General features: G+C 45.3%; 1 pseudogene; it reads left to right on the top strand.

The window, feature by feature from the left end:
* Positions 1-10,842, top strand: part of LOC135460408 (zinc finger protein 501-like) — a 29,457-nt pseudogene extending 18,615 nt beyond the window's left edge.
* Positions 10,843-11,261: the final 419 nt, after the last annotated feature.

Genomic DNA, 11,261 nt, shown 5'->3' on the forward strand with positions numbered 1-11,261 from the left:
GGTGACCACCCAAAGATCACATCTCACCAGTGATGATCCATATTTTATTTTTGTAGAACTCTGGTTATCTCCTTTGTATCATGTTGGACAGTAATTAAGGTTTTCTTTCCACTTTCTTGGATTTCTTTCAAGACTTCCAATAGGTCTTGGTGCTTAATTAATTGTTTTACCAATGTAAGGTTCACCCCAATAGGGGTAGGTGGTAGACTGTGATACACTGTGTAATTGGCTGTAATCAGCTGGTGGGATGTTACTGGTACCAAATACGAAAAATCACACTCAGTAATCTTAACAAAATTACAAATACAGAGATTAGAATGGTTTCTACTAGACAGAATAACATCATTGCTATCAATTTTTACAGCAGCACAAGCAGTTCTCAAGCATACACCCTTTTCCAGTATATACGAGCACAGTTTTCTGGTCAGTGACTGGATGAATTTCAAAGTGGCAAATACTCTGTTCAGTGTCCAAACACATCTTAGGCATTAGCAGTATTGCTTTCACAAATGAATCTCATTTGTTCTCTAGTAATGCAGGATTCTAAGTTTACTGTCTGCCACTTTCCATTCATCTTTTCGTGCCCACACTATGTTCTGAAGGATAGAGTATTGTCTTTTCATGGTTTAATCTTAGGGCAGTGATGGGATGGATAACATAAACAGTGGCATTACATATGGTAAGCACAAAGGCAGTGGCCACATTAGAAACAGTATCATAGGTGAAATTCACCATAGTCCACCAGGATTGAAACTTCCTTTCAAAATCAATTGCATTATCCTACTCAATTTTCCAAATTTCAGCTGGAAAATTGCCTTCACTCATTTCCTATATGATCAGAGCTGCTGTTGTTTGTATCCATAACTGTGCTTGTATATAACTGAAAGCTAAAGGCACATTATCTTGAACTATACTAAGTGCTTCTACTATCAATTTGTGGTCTTGGTCCCTGGCCTCTTCATACTTCTTTACTTTGGCAGTACTTTTGAAATCTGTCACTGGCTAGTTCCTAATGCCAATAGAGATTACTATAAAGGCTGCTTCAATTTTGTTAGGCTACCTGCTGCAGTAGCCAGTTTATTCATCAGTATTTCTGAATCAATTCCATTTAAAACTCCTAATCTTGTCCCTAATATGCCAGTTAGATGTTTGTTATGGGGAACAGGAACGGCTTTCTGTCCATGACCATCCCTCCCGGCCAGAGGGATGTGCTGGGCTCACACTGCAAATTCAGACACACTTCACAAGTGTATCTGACAGAGGTTTAGGTCATACTTGAGGCAGATGTTTGTTCTGAAATATAGAGACCTCAGGGAATCTAACCTCTCCCTTTCCCTCCAAAGCACCTGATTTCTCAGATATGTGGCAAGCAGGAATGTCTCTCCTGGTCTACAAAACCTCACCCACCTTGCCCCTAGCTAGGATCAAGCTGTGGACTGTGTTCAGGGCAGAAGATAATGGAGGAGAAATCTTGAGAGAAGAGCCTAAATTCATTGCAGTGCCTCAGAAGAAACTGGGATCAGGTTTCTGCTACTTGAAACACTCAGCACAAAAGTGATGCTCAAAATCCTACAGCCTGCTGCTGAGCTCTGAGGGGGTCTCTCTCTCTACCTCTTTTAAGCAGAATCCAACTGCCTCAGACTGGGACAATCACTGATCCAAATCTCAGTAGGAAAAGGGATAGCTATAAATAATCACCTTCCTTGCTTGGGTTAATTTACCACCGGCAGTTCCGCACCCTTTACCAGCCATTGCCTGGGGGTTCAGCCAACCAGCTTGGAAAATGACCTAAGGAAACTGATTTCTTGGTGTTCCTGGTTTTAGGCACCAGGAGAGCTGGCTCCTTCCTTTCTTGTCTGCTCCTGAGATATGCCTGTTTTTGTGACCATGTTGTCCAGCCCTCAAAGGATGTTTTTAGGAAGGAGGAGCAGGCTGGTTGGGTTTTTGAGATGTTAATTTGCATTATCAACTCCACACGTTTGAGAGACCATTCTGGATTGAATAATAGCTCTTGTTCAGTCACATTCTTTACTACGTTAGGTTCAAGTTTGGAATTTGAGTAGAGTCTGAACTAGTATGGGGTGTATAAGGCCCCGATGTGGTAAAAATAGCAAAAAGTGCAGTGTCCACTTTGAATTCAAATGAAAGTCTGATAGTAACTCGAGCTCAAAGGCAGGTCGCTTCTACAGGCTGTATCAGGGTGAAATTACACCAACAGTCTGATTCACTTAGGTTATCACAGACTTCCTGGTGTTCATATACACCAGGGGAGGTTCAGACACTAATTACATCTGGTCTCTCATAAGCCATCCTATTGATGACCCAGCACTTTACTTTGATTTCTTCTCCTCAGATTCCTTGAAGTGTTCACAGTTCCTGTTCCTGCTATTCTTGCTCCTCACATACCTGATTCTCGTGGATTACTACAGTAGATATGTTTAAATCTTTTATCTCAGAAGGTTTTCCCATGGATCCAGTATACTGATTAAATGCCAGGGACCAAGGCCATTCAGCATTGCTTTGGGTAGAGGTACTCTCTAGTTCTAAAACTTCAGTTATAATTCCATACAAAACAATTCTGTACACTAAAGTAGGAGCTACTCCTGACCGCAATATACTCATTTTGCCCGAGTAAGTCTTAGTCTCAGTTCATTGTCTCCTGGTGTCACTCCTGAAGGGGCTTCTGTGCCTTCTTCACCCGAGAGTGATGGATCCAGGCATTCTGCTCCTTGATTTTGATTGCAGTGAAGGTGGTGAGAGGTACTTGCAGTGGTCTCTCCCACTATGGTTCCGAAGTCTTCTCTGTAAGAGACTTAACATATACATCATCCCCAGGCTATCTAACTCGCTGCTCCGAGTTCCAGCCACATGTTTCTCAATTACTCTGAGCTGTTTGCTTAATGCCACCATGTAGGTGGACATTCAGGACATTCCCCTTGTATTCTATATGGTCTTCTATAAGGCATTCCAAAAGGATTCAGCATTCCTTTAGCTCAAAAGGTTTAGTTTGAATTTGCAATAGTGCTAGTGGAAGAGCTTGGGCTAGGGTAGATTAACTTCTTGCCCCAGTCTTATGATTTGCTGCTTAATCAAATGATTCATTCTCTCCACCTGGCCACTTGATTGGGGGCGATATGGGGTGTAAAGTTCCTAATCTATGCCCAGGTGGCTACTGATCTGTTGCACTGCTCTGGAAATGGAATATGATTTTTTATCTGAGGATATTGTGGCTGGAACTTTAAAGCATGGTATTATTTCTTGTAAAAATGATCTGGTCACCTCTTGAGCTTTGACAGCTCTGGTGGGGAATGTTTCTGGCCACCCTGAAAATGTATTTATTAATACCAGTAAGTACTGATACCCCCCTTTCCTTGGGAGTTCTGAAAAGTTGATTTGCCACTGCTGTACAGGCCCATGGCCTCTCTTAGTCTGACCGAGTTTTGGCCCGGGGGGTATTTTGAGGTTAGTCTGGAGGCAAGGATCACATTATCGGCTCACCTGAGTGATAGTGGCATATAAATTCCTAACAATGATACAACAATTCTTTCAATCAGATGTGTGTTCTAGAAAGCTGGTGGGAATTACTACTTCAAAGTCAACACTTCATTTCAATGCACTCTGTATCACTCGCAGCCTTGGTCATTTCGAGAAAGGAGACACACTCTATAAAAGGCTTTAGGTAGTTAGGCCCTAGTGTGTTTTCTAGTGCCCTTCCTTCACTAGTAACCACGAAAATGGGAAGGGATTACTAGCTCTCTTTCAATGGTAGCCCACCCCTTGCAGTTGTACGTCTCTTTTGATTAGTATTATTGTATTATGGCTTACCTTCAAAGAAAATCTGTACCTCACTCTTTGCTGCTTTCTTTGCCTCTCCATCTGCCAGCTCATTTCTTTCCTCCAATTTTAAGCTCACTCTCTGATGTGCCTTAATATGCCTTTTCAGGTAGCTGAACTGCTTCCGACAGCTGGATTGTCTCTTCTTTCCCTGTGAGGTCAGCAGTCCCCTCTCCTTCCAGATGGCTCCATGCGCATGCACAACTCTGAATGCCTTTTGCTGTTTCTAAGGCATGGGTGCACGCATTTATCTCAGCATTCTGTGCAGAGGTACCTGTTGGTAAGGGTCCAAACTCTATTACCTCTCTGCAGGTAGTCACTGTGAACTTTGCAATGTCGCTTTCTTGTCGGTGAACCAGGTCTCTGCATCGTCTGGAGGAGTGTCCTTTAAGTCTGGGCGGCTGGAATAGGTAGCTTCAGTGGTCTCTAGGCAACTATGGTGTACTGCTTCTCCTTGATTCCACTGAGAAAAGAAGCTGGGTTGACAATATTAGTCACCACTATCTCTACATCATCTTGTTCTACCATGATGGCCTGGTATTTCAGAAACCTCTCTGGTGAAAGCCAGTGGCCACCCTTTACTTCCAGTACTGCGGACACTGTGTGGGACACTAGCACAGTCATTTTTGTCCCAGGGTAAACTTGTGTGCCTCTTGAATATTCAGCACAACTGCTGCTACAGCTCTGAGGCAGCCTGGCCATCCTTTGGCTGTTGCATCTAGTTGCTTAGAGAGGTAAGCAACTGCCCTCTGGTATGGACCCAAGTCCTGAGCCAGTATTCCCAGGGCAATTCCTTGCGTGGAAAAATAGAAAGAATGCTTTACTTACATCTGGAAGTTTCAAAGCTGGAGCCGACATGAGGGCACTCTCTAGCTGGTGAAAGGCCCATGTGGCGTCTCTTGTCCACTGGAGATCTCAGTTCCCATTGGCAATAAGAGCGTAGAGGGGTCTGGCGAACAGTCCATAATTATAAACTCACAGCTGGCACTACTCTGCCATGCCTAAGAAGGTTTGGAGTTCTTTCGTTGTCTGGGGTTCAGGGTTTGGCATAGGGCTTCCCTGCCTTAAAGTCTGCTCCTCAGCACTCACTTCTTACCCCAGGTACATTACCTTCTGTTTCACTACCTGTGCCTTTTTCTTCGAGACTCTGCATCCTTGGAGTCCTAGGAAATTCAAAAGGCTTACCATCCAGGCTTCTCTTGCTTCCCTCGTCCAAGTGGCTACTAGAAGATCATCCACGTACTGCAACAGCCTCCTTTCCTCTTGTGGAGCTTCCCGGGACTCTGGGTCTTTGCAAGCTGTTCTCCAATCGGAGTGGGGAATTTTGAAGCCTTCAGGCACATGGACTATGTGAGCTTGTGTTTGAATGCAAAAATTTTCTGGCTGGCTTCGTGGATAGGGAGGCAAAAGAAGGCATCTCTTAGGCCTAAAACAGTGAACCAGGTTAGCTCAGGTGTTAAACAAGTTAGTAAGGTCTATGGATTTGCTACCACAGGGTACAAATTCTGTGTTATCTTATTGACAGCCCTTAATCCAGTACTATCAGTTATTGGACTGATTCCTTCCTTACCTTCCCTTTGAGGGTACTACTCAGTTCTCACTGTTTGTGTTCTTTCATTAAGCTTGATGGGGGAGCATCCCATGGGGGAGCATCCCAAGGGGGAGCATCTTTCACTCTCCCTGGTGCAGCAGAGGCCCATACCCTTGAAAACACTTATTTACTTATTCCAATATCTCCTTACTAATGTCTTTCTTAATTTCAGTGTCTGTTAATATTAAGCCTAACATCTTTATATTATTTACCTCCAGACTAACCTTTCTCATTTGAGAATGTTTAGCAAATTGAGCGAATTGTACAAAAGCTTTTAGGTACACATAGTACATGTTACTTTAAAGGTTTGCAAAAGTATGCCTTCTCAGACTGGCCAGTTGTTCATTCCCCACACTACAACATAAACATTCTCCACAGGTACTAAAGCTTTATTTAAAACTGAACATATGACCCTTGTGCCGACAAAAATTCTTCCCTTTTGGGAAGGTCACCTTTACCCCTCCTCCCTTACCTTGGGAGGAAGCCTTTAGCAAATCATATGTACTCATTTTGCGAACTGTGATTGCTTCGCATTTCAGCGTGATAATCCTTGCCTGATTTCATACGTTGCTATCTTATGCTGCATGCTGAACAACATGTTTGATTTGCTTTCTCTTTGCCTTGTTTTCCCTTTCAAGGGCCAAGACCAGAGGGCGGTCCGATCTCACAGTCTCTTTGTCATTCTGGGTGATTTCTTAGAACAAAAGACATTTCAGCATGCAAAAACTCTATCCCATTATAAAATGGTACTAACAGCAATGAAGCAGTGTAAATCTTTTTATTTTCTGAGCTGCTCTTACTGGCAACCTCCTCCCAGTGAGCCCCTCCCAAAAGGGGCTAATTTAGGAACCTGTTTGCTCTGATCAGTTCTCATTATTTATTTCTCCTTGCCCTATCTCGCTTCCACTCAAACCTTTTTACAGACCTTCACAGTAGTTTCTCAGTTTTCCTCCTATACACACAGTTCCAGGTGGCAGGTATCAGATGTGATTCCCACACACAAGCTCTAAGACCTTAGGTTCTGAATCCGCTTGACCAGAAACCTCTAATTTACACTTGGGGCGTGTGCCTTGACACTTATTAGAACAGCAAAACAGCAATACTAGTGTTTCTCATAAACACCGCACTGCAATAATACCTGCACATCCAGCTCTTGCCCACAGGCCATTCCCGTGTTCCCTGGGGAGACGGGGCAGCCAGAGCTGTCCCTGTGCCCAGGGCACAGCCACTGTCACCTCACACAGCCTGCTAGCCTCTTGATGTACCAAAGGCTCCCCGAAATTGCTCACAAAGGCAGGCTATTCTGTTTGTTACAGAGAACTTTAAATCCTTTCAGCGGATTCTTTCCATTAAAGACTTACTGCAGTACCAACCAAAGTCTCATAAATCTCATAAGTCTCATTAACTAATTCATCTCATTCATCCCTTCTATATAAACTCTGTTTTACAAAATATCAGTCTTTTCTAGTTCTCTTCTTGCACAATCTAATTAAGCACTGTGTCTACTTACAATTGTTTTGCTGCTTTGCAAAAAGGCTGTGCTAGTCACTGCCAAAACTCTGATATGCCCACAGACACAGACACACGCACTCTCCCCCCCACCCTTTATCTCAAATTCACTAGAGCCAAGGCTTGAATTACTATGAGGGGGAGAATTCTTGGAATTCCTTTAACTCACTTTATCGAAGTTAAATATAAATCACCGTACTATAGTTCTCCTATGTAAAATGCTACTCTTGTTGCAACAAAATCTTAAAATCTCCACAAACACCACTATACAATCTGAGAATCAAATTACCACAATGCAGCGGAAGAAAATCACCACACAAAATCACTGGGAAAGGGCATATTTCTCAAAGTGCTCACTTTTCTCAACACAACACAGCATACCATAATTCGGCATTTACTCAAATCAAATTTTCCTGGACACAATCAAAGTAACAGCACACAGTCTAGAGATCAAGTCCAAACATCCAAGGCAAAGGAACTCTCTGAGCTCATACTCACGGTTAAAATGCACCAAATCTACACAAATCACTACATTCAAACATGATAAATATCATCACTGACATTCCTCTACTCGCTTCTCCGCAGGGCACTTCTCTCCCTGCCCCCGCAACCTGCTGCAGCCGGCGCCCCTGGCCTCACTCGGCTGCTTCAAACATGGGGAGTACTGACCCCCCCGCACTGTAGGGCACTGTAGATTTACTCTCTTTTATACACCATAGACTTATCACTTGCACGATCATAAACACAGTGCACTGACTACACACATTAACCATACAGCAACACAGTGTCCGGACATCACACACACACACAAACAAAACACACACGGGCTCACCAGTTCTGCTCTATCAGAACTACGAATCCCCAATACACACATACACGGGTTCACCCGGCTTACCCCCAAAGCCGCTAGCGGTCTGCTCTATCAGAACGACGAACCCTGTCTCTAATACAGCTGCTCTATCAGCTAAACCCATGAACCCAGACGTCTCTGGGTGGTTTACTCCCTTTCTCTCCTTCCTCCCCCTGGGGCCCCTTAGTACATACCGTATCTTCCTCCTCAGGCCAGTGAGTCATTGTCTGTCCTCGCAGGTGGCAAGTTGAGACAAGCGGAGCCCCACCAGGAAAAAAAATCCTAGGACGCGCCTTGGAGGTCCGTCTATCCCCCCTGCCCCCAAGGGGACAGAGAACTCTTGGCTGGCTTGCCATAATGTTTTATGGAGAAAAGAAGAAACCTCACAACTTTATAAAAGTTGTAAAGCTCGGTATGTTTATTTACGGCGCCGGACGCACATGGAGAAAAATTCTCCTCAAAAGGCATGCGTACCCCTGAAAATTTCAGACCTCCTTTTATCCCCCTTCCAAATGCATATGCATACAGTTTCACAATAAATTCATACATATTCATCCCGCATGACACTTAGGACCAGTTCTTCTTTATCAAAGGAATTTCTAGGTCGGGGGCAAATTGACCTCGTGGTCTTTTCTGTTTTTATTTCTCTGTCTCCCTGCTGTCTCAGCATGCGAGTTTTTCCTTCAGCTTTGGCCGTTTCACTTTTCACCGTTGTTAGACACTTCACCTAATTCAGGAGGATCCCTACTCTGTCTCAGTAGCTGTCACAAAGGTGACAGGGATAAAGAGAATAATGATTCTCACATTTGGTAAAGCCCCCCAAGCCTGGGAATTCAAGACTTATTCGGAAATTTAGCTACTTGATCTGGGCTTCTTGTGGGACATTCCGCCACCTTGTGTTCCTCACCGTGGGGTGAATGAACCTTGTCTGTCTGGCTGGTAAAATTTGCTCCCTTTCCTCCAGTGATTTTAACAACTTTATAAGGAAAGGCAACAAAATATTTTCTTTACACTGGCCACCCATAAAAGCCATTTTCCTCATTATTGCTCCCATAAGTTCCCCAGGAGGAAGGAGAAACCGTGTCCAAGTTTCCAAGAGTTCTTCCAGAAAGAACCACAACCTCTTCAGAGGAGGGAACCATGCTGTTGTCAAAGGCACTTGAGGTCAGACAAAAGTGCCCTGAAATCACTGTGCCAAAATAATATGGCAATATGGTTAAGAAAATTGTCAGAGGGATGCCACTGCTCCAATTAAGGTGCTAACGTGACCAAATCCAAGATGGATTTTATTGAACAGTAAATGTGAGATAGAGAGAGAGATGGAAAGAAAGAGAAAAGAGGAGAGAGCAAGGGAGTAACAAGGAACAGAGACCTCCCCTGGAGCAGGGCAAGTGTGACATTTTCCCCTGTGTGTGTGGCCTTCCCAGGGTGGGGGTTTTACACCTGAGCCAGTTTGGGTAAGGGGGGTGGTGTTCACCCCCTGAGCAGGGATTACCCCACTGTTCCAGGTTGATGTAAGATGCAAGATGTAACCAAATGCGTGCTTTCAATCACCATCTTCATCAACTGCTATAAACAGGTGGGGCAGGGTTCTTTATCTCTTCCATGACTCACCCCTGATAACGCCCTCCAGGGGAGATATCTTCTGTGAATGGGCCATTGTGTGACACTGCAGGACTGATAAAATTCCATCATCCTATTGTGGGATGCTCCGCCCAGGGGGAGGATCCAAGCATTCCTACCTGGACATAAGCTGAGCCTTGCTACAACCAGGAGCATCTTGCCTTGCCTACTGGATTCCCAGAGGACAAGAGCTCCAGAACCACCACTGGACCTTCAGAGGAAGACCAGACCCTTCTACAAAATCACTGCTTTGACAGAATCACGTTCATCACTCCAACAGGACTGCAGCCACCATTTATTGGGACTGCTGCCATCACCCTGACCAACAGGGGTGTCAGGTTATATCCTGACTCTGTCAGTTTAAGGCAGGGTTTCTGTATCATTGCCTTGATCTTCATTTCGTTATTTAATTGCAATTCTGGTTTAGACGTTCCCCATATTTGCCTTAAAACCAGTACAAATCTCCATGTGCTCATCCCTTGTTATTCTCCCAAAACAGGATTTCCCATCCCCAAACCATTGCCAGATGGAAAAGGAGGCTGTGAGGAACAGGTAGGATCCCCCGGAAACCCAGGCAGGTGAGGAGGAAGTCAGTGCCCCTTTCCCCCTCTCTCCTGCTCCATCTCCCAGCCCAGCACAGCCCTTGGCTGTAGGACAACCCTGCTGCAAACCCCGTCCTGCTGGGGATGCACTGGGGGGATCTCCTTGCCCTTCCCTCTGGCACGGAGGCAAATTCCATCCTCTCCTTAACTTTCCTCCCCCAGACAAGAAGCTGAGGATTGGGACCAGAGAGGACAAATCCCCACAGCAGAACCTTGTGAAAGAGGTTGTTATGAGTGACTCCAGGGCACAGGAATCCAACGGGGAGGAAACTCACCAGAGATTCCACAGGAGGATGGGCTCCAAACCCAGCCCAGTGTGCTCTGAGGAGGAAAGAACCACCCTGAGCCAGGAAGGTGGGCAGAGCTTCAGCCGGAGCTCAGAGCTGGTGGTCCATGAGCAGCTTCATGATGGGGAGAATCCCCACAAGTGCTTGGAGTGTGGGAAGAGCTTCAGGCAGAGCAGCACCCTGATCAGCCACCAGATGATCCACACTGGGGAATGGCCCTACGAGGGTGGGGAATGTGGGAAGGGCTTCAGCTACAGGTCAGAACTCATCAGGTACCAACACATCCACACTGGAGAGAGGCCCTATGAGTGTTCCCAGTGTCATAAGAGGTTTCAGAGCAACTCCAATCTCCTCCACCACCAGCACATTCACACAGAGCAGAGGCCCTTCTGCTGCCTTGAGTGTGGGAAGGGCTTCAAGCAAAACTCCCACCTCATCACCCACCAGTGCATCCACACTGGGGAGAGGCCCTACGAGTGTCCCCAGTGTGGGAAGAGCTTCACCAGCAGCTCTAACATGACAAAACATCAACCGAGGCACCACTAAGGGAAGTCCTGCGAGTGCCCCAGCTGCAGGAGGAGCTTCGTGGACTGCTCCAGCTTCATCCCCAATGGAGGTCTAACGTTGGGAAGAGTGTGGGTGATCCATGTTCTCTATGATCCATGCTGGGAAGACAACTGCCCCAATACCTTCCCCTCTCAATGACATGGTGTAGAACTGAAGTACATGAGGGTCTTTCCATGGCCCTGTCATTACATTCACTCTCACCTCAGGTCATTGCCAGAGGGGAGGAAAGGGACTGAGGGAGGAGAAGAGGAGAAGGCTGAAATTTCCAGGAAAGGGATATATGTTGTTGGGAAGAGCCAGGAAGTTGTATTGTAGTTCTCCCTGTAAACAGTTTCATTTATTCTTTGTGTTATCAGTATTGTTTCTGTTCTATTTTTTCCTTATCTCGTTGCTGTTCC

Source organism: Zonotrichia leucophrys, unplaced genomic scaffold (assembly GCF_028769735.1).
Source record: "Zonotrichia leucophrys gambelii isolate GWCS_2022_RI unplaced genomic scaffold, RI_Zleu_2.0 Scaffold_38_522144, whole genome shotgun sequence".
Lineage (NCBI taxonomy): Eukaryota > Metazoa > Chordata > Aves > Passeriformes > Passerellidae > Zonotrichia > Zonotrichia leucophrys.